The 6,091-nt window shown below is 52.8% G+C and overlaps 1 protein-coding gene across 1 annotated transcript in view; it reads right to left on the bottom strand.

Moving 5' to 3' along the window:
* PRPSAP1 (phosphoribosyl pyrophosphate synthetase associated protein 1) overlaps window positions 1–6,091 on the bottom strand; it is a 38,792-nt gene that overhangs the window by 18,973 nt on the left and 13,728 nt on the right. The gene's annotated exons all lie outside the window — the stretch shown is intronic.

Here is a 6,091-nt window from a genome sequence, read left to right as displayed (position 1 = left end):
AGAGGACGAGGCAGGGTGGAAGGCGCGCCGGCCCACAGAGCGAGAACGCTGAGTGCCTCTGGGCAGGAGTCTTGCTGTGTGTGTGTGGCAGGGTGTACCTAGTGCCCTATCAGCAGAGGTAAGAGCTTTGTAACACTCGCCCCAGCAGGACAGAGGCCAGGCTGAGAGGCCAAGGGCCAGGGAGAGGTGCTTGAGGGCATAGTGAACCTCAGCTCATGTAAGGAGAGGTCCCCTTCATGCCAAAGGGGAGAGCATACCTTCCCACCCTGGGTCATCTCAACCGATGGCTGCAGCCTCTGAAGGTGAGTCTGGAAGCCTGCATGGTACTTACAGGGCACGCGTATACAAGCCAGGCATCCACGTGGAAGCTGAACACCAGGTTACCAAAAATACTACAGCAAAAGCCTGCTGCCATCTACAGAGTACTGGTCAACTTTTGAAATCAACTGCCAACATTCCTGAGCCTTCCTTTATGTGACACTCTGGTGTCATCAAAGCCCCCCCTGGGCTGTTTTCTTAAACTAGATCCCAGTGCCGACATCATGCCGAGCTGAGATCAACCTGGAGAGCCTGAAAGACCGCTGTCTGGGTCGTGGGTTCTGAGCCAGCTCTGGGATGCAGTTACAACACACAACAATGGTCTGTTACCATGGGGTGTGGAAGGCACAAGGGAGGCCCAGTAGCAATGTATTAACGTAAAGATCCAAAGAGTCAAAAGGTGCTCCAAAGCAAAAAGAAGAGGTGAGGAGCAGGGAGACTAGAGGACTGGAGACAGTACAACCAGAACAGAGTGAAGCCATGGTGAAAAATGCAACCGTGATCACAGAATAACCTGCGTGGAACTGCTAAATGGGAACCTAATTTGCCGTGTACACGCTCACCTTAAACACAGTAAAATATGAAAAAAGAGAGAGAGATGAGTAATTTCAGGGGAGTGCTGACTTCACGGTAACTTTAATTAATCCCCCACGATGACTTTGTGTTTCCACATTTCCCCTTCCTGATAACCTAAGCCGAGGGCTTCAACATCCCCCAGCCAGAGGTTAAGGAAAGCCTCCCCGCCCCCCATGCGATTGGTCAGAAGGGGACAAAAGGGCCTTTGTCCCGCTGGCCTCACCCATTCACAGACAGAGGACAAATCCTCCACTTGCTCTGTGGGCTGTCAGGCTGAGGAGAAGCTGGTTGGCACCTCTGCTGTTTGTTCCCTAAGAAAGTTCCAACTGCATCCTGGCTATTGTAACCACGACAATCTTAATGGTTTTCCCAACTGGTTGTTTTTCCTTTCTCCAAGATAATCCCACCCTTAGAGGTAAAGCCTTTACAGCTTTACCATGTCGGAAAGCTAGAATTGGAGGCCCTGGTGGTGCAAACAGTTTGTGGGCTCAGCTGCCAACCACAGGGCTGGAGGCTCACGTTTACCCAGAGGCACCTTGGAAGAAAGGCCTGGCAATCTCCTCCGGACAATCGCCACCGTAAACCCTGGGGGCACAGTTCTCTGCCGACACGGGAGTGCCGAGGCAGAACAGGCCCGATGACAACTGGCGCGGTGTGTTCACTGACACGGTAACGGCCCAAGGTCGCAAAGACAGACCACTGCCCCAAGTGGCAGTAATGGGGACGTGGCACAGCTCAGGATTTACCCTGTCCCCAACTCCAAGAACCAAGCATCTGCAGCAAGCAAGCTGTCAACGCGAACGAGTCGTTTCCTGTCGACACACCGGACCCTGGGTATACGCGTGGACACTGCTTGTCACAAGCTGCCCTCCAGCTCCACGTCCAGCCGACTCGGCTGCTCTGCTCGGCGCGTTCGGAATCTCCTGGACAGCCACACGCTTGAAGCGCCCGACACAACCACCACGAAGAGCTTTTCCAAAAACAAATCCGCCCACAACCACAAGACACCACTGACCGGACTGTGAAAAGACACGAGCCACAAGTTCTGAAGGTTCCTGGAGAGTGAGCCCCAGGCAGTTCTGAGAGGACCACCCAGGGATGTGGGCCACCCCAGGGACTAGGACCACCCAGGGACGAGGGCCGGGGATGAGGGCCGCCATGGGGGTGAGGACCGGGGACGAGGACCACCCAGGGATGAGGGGTACCTTGGGGACTAGTACCAGGGACGAGGACCGCCCCGGGGACAAGGACCAGGGACAAGGACTGGACCGGGGACGAGGACCACCCCGGGGACGAGGACCGAGGACCACAGAAGCTTTAGGCTACTGGTTGAGAATCAGCTTTTCCCGTTAGGGACCACTCCTCCCCACAGAACAAATCTGAAACATCCGTGCTCTCATCTACGTAACTACTCAGCAGCCACCACTGAAAAACAACTTTGCGGCGCTCCTCAGCAAGTACCTGTCCTCAGGCCCTAACGATGTAACTGCTCCAGGACGCACACCTATCAAGTGAGTGCACACAGACACATGCCCTCATCCTGTCTCCATATCTCCTCTCCTCCCACCCCGATCCTCCAAGAGATACAGGACTCGCCAAGTGAAGCTATGTTTGCTTCCATGCTGTGCCTGACGAAACCGCAGGAGAGAACCGAGGCGACCGGCTGGTCTCACCCTTGTGCAGACACGGGACCTTCCCCACCTTCACGACAGCATCTTGGCTTTCAAAGTGCCCACTTATACCTCTGCTCCTTCTTTCACAGGGAAGTCACACCTGTAAAATCCTCGTGTCAGTAACCACAAGAGTCACTCTGCGTCTCCCTCAGTGGACTGCTCCCTACCTCCTCCCTCAAACTCTCCAAGACACTGAGCACAAGGGAACAATCTGAGATGGTCCCCGATGCCCCTTCCCCAGCTCAGGCCTCCCTGCTGCTTCTGTCCCTTCTTTCACAAAGCCAGCCGGTAGCACTGCCCGGCATCACTGTAGACTAGGACCATGTGTATAATTCACCCTGAGAGAGAATTCCAGAACACACCATTATGCTCACGAGGAACCTGTACACGGACCAGGAGGCTGTCGCTCGAACACAAGGGGACACCGCATGGCTTAAAATCAGGAAGGGAGCACATCAGGACTGTATCCTTTCCCCATACTTATTCAGTCTGTTTGCTGAGCAAAGAATGTGAGAAGCTGGGCTATATGAAGAACGTAGCATCAGGCCCGGAAGAAGAGTCATTAACAACCTGCAATATGCAGGCGACACAACCTTCTCGCTGAAAGTGAAGATGACTGGAAACACTTACTGATGAAGGTCGAGGACTACAGTCTGCAGTATGGATTACACCTCAACATAAAGAAAACAAAAATCCTCACAGCTGGACCAATAAGCAACATCATGATAAAAGGAGAAAAGATTGAAGATATCAAAGATTTCGTGTTACTTGGATGCACAGTCAACACCCAGAGCAACGGCAATCAACCAATCACACGTCACACTGCACCGGGCAAATCTGTTGCGAAAGACCTCTTTAAAGTGCTGAAGAGGAAAGATGTCACTTTGAACCCGAAGGAGCGCCTCATCCAAGCCATGGGCAATCACCTCACATGCATGTGAAGGCTGGACAGTGAATAAGGAAGCACGAAGAAGTGTTTTTATTTTGTTTTGTTTTGAATTTTTATTGTGATTTGGGTGAAGGTTTACAGAGCAAATTCATTCTCCATACAGCAGTTTGTGTACATTTTGTTTCATGACATTGACTGCAATTCCCTACAACGTAAGGCTCTCTTCCCACTTCCTCCCCATAGTTACTTGTTCCCCGGGTCCTTCCCTCCCATGCACTCCTGCCCCCAGCCCAGCTGTCTCCCTGGGCAAACACTGACCTTCTGTTCTCCACATCTGACCACTCCAAAGAGCAGATCTGCCTGATGTAAACATTCATCCCATACGCTTATTGTGTGGCTGGAAGCCACAGGAGTGAGCTCAGTTCCAGACCTGAGAGGTAACCAGGGGCCACGGTCTCAGGGATCTCACCAGGCTCTGTCAGACCAGCAAACCTGGTTTTTTTGTTTGTTTGTTTGTTTTCTTTTTTTTATTAGGATTTGGGTGAAGATTTACAGAGCAAATTCACTTTTCATACAGCAGTTCACATATACTTTGTCTCATGTCATTGACCAAAATGTACAATGCAGCAGCCCCCCCCCCACTTCCTCCCCATAGTTACCTCCTCCCAGTGTCCATCCCTTCATACTCTTCTGCACCCTGAGCTGTCTCCCTGTGCATAAGCAGCCCTTCCTTCTCCCATGGTTGTTCTCTCCAGGGCGTGTGTCTACTTGAGGTAAATGTTTGGTTTTTTTTTTTAAAGTGATTTTGAATTTTGTTCCCCACTCTATCCAGGATGTCCTGCACCAATCCCCCTCCGAGTGGTTGACAGTGGCAGCTAGGCACCATCGATGTCTGAAGACCAAAGAACTGACACTTCTGAGTCGTGGTGTTGGCAAAGAACACTAAAGTACCATCGACTGCCAGAAAAACAAACAAATTGGTCCTGGAAGAAGTGAAGTTGGAATGCTCCTTGGAAGTGAGAATGGCCAGACCTCGTTTCACCTACTTTGGTCATGTGGTCAGAAAGGACCATTCCCTGGAAAGGTTATCATGCTGGGTAGAGCACAGGGTCAGAGAAAAAGGGAAGGCCGTCAACAAGACAGACTATGCAGAGGTTACAGCCATGGCCTCCAGTACAGCAAGGACTGTGAGGAGCAGACCATCGGGCACTGCCTCGTCCCGCAGTCCATCGATTCACTCTGAGCAGGAGCCAACGGGATGGCACCTACAACACCAACAGCATTCTTGGTTAAAGGAGCTGCTAACACAAAAGCCAGTGGTTCAAACCCACCAGCTGCTCCGTGGAAGAAAAATAAGGCAGCCTGCTTCCACGGCGATCGGAATCTCTGAGATCCTCCCGACTGGGAATGGTGTCCCAAGGCAAGTCACAGGACAAAGGCCCCAGAGCACAGCTGCTCAGGAGCTGGCCCGAGGCCCACCCACAGCGAGCACGGGCCCCGTCAGGCCCTGCCTGGACAAGAGCTGGACGCCAAAGCTCGAAGTCCAAGTTCAGCTGCAGGCAGCGAAACAGAAACGGGTTTCCTCGAGATCAGCACTCGTTCTTTTGCTCTCTTATCTCGTGGAGAGGAGAGAGTTCACCACCCACGACCGCCTTCTGGACTCAGGCCCGACTGCTACTGCGTTAGTGAGATGCTGGTTGTATGCGGCCACCAAGGCTGAGTGGCCTCCTCACCAGCCCTCAGTGACCCCTCAGTCTAAGGCGGCCCCGTGCCACACGGGCCCTTTCCTGTGTTCTTTCCCTCCCTACAGCTCACGCTGGCACAAGGCCAGCCGCTGCCTGCCGTGGGACGCCAAACCCACGCCCTATCACAGAACAGCAAAAAGACAGCTTCAGTGAGTGCGCGGAGTGACAAGCTGGCCCGCAAGGCCCCACCCGCATCTCATCGCGACCGAAGTCAGGGTCCTGAGACCCAACAGCTGCCTTGCAGTCTTCAAGAGAAAAACGTCAGGAAAGTCAAGGGAGGCTGAACTGCTCTGACTGAAGAAAACTGGAGGGGAGATCCTGCACAGACTGGGAGAACTATGTGGAATAAAACCCACAATCATAAAGAAGGACCAGGTTTGTTGGTCTGACAGAGCCTAGTGAGACGCCTGAGCCTATGGCCCCTAGCTCCCCCTCAGGCCTGGAACTGAACTCACTCCTCTGGCTTCCAGCCAAACAACAGGCACACGGGGTGAACTTTTACCTCTGGCAGACACTCCTTGGAGCCAGCGATTGTGGGAGAATAGAAGGGCAGTGTTTGCACAGGGAGCTGGGGGGATGCGCAGGGGGGAGGACACAGGGAAGAGGTAACTACAGGGAGGAAGTGGGCAGATAGCTGTCACATTGTGGGGAATTGCAGTCAATGTCATGAAACAAAACGTGCATGAATTGCTGTGGGGAAATGAATTTGCTCTGTAAACTTTCACCCAAATGACAATAAAAATTTAAAAAAGAAAACAAAACTGAAGGGCCGTGAAACTGAAGGGCGCCTGTGACCCTGAACTGGGCCGTGCTGCTGTGAGAACATTACTGGGACAGCAGCCAAGCCTGAACGGGGCCGAGGACTAGATGCAGTCAGGAAGAAGTGCCAG

Source organism: Orycteropus afer, unplaced genomic scaffold, assembly GCF_000298275.1.
Source record: "Orycteropus afer afer isolate SDZICR_OR568_19922 unplaced genomic scaffold, OryAfe1.0 scaffold00018, whole genome shotgun sequence".
NCBI lineage: Eukaryota > Metazoa > Chordata > Mammalia > Tubulidentata > Orycteropodidae > Orycteropus > Orycteropus afer.
The sequence above is the reverse complement of the archived record's forward strand: the minus strand, read 5'-3'. Positions and strand labels throughout refer to the sequence as shown.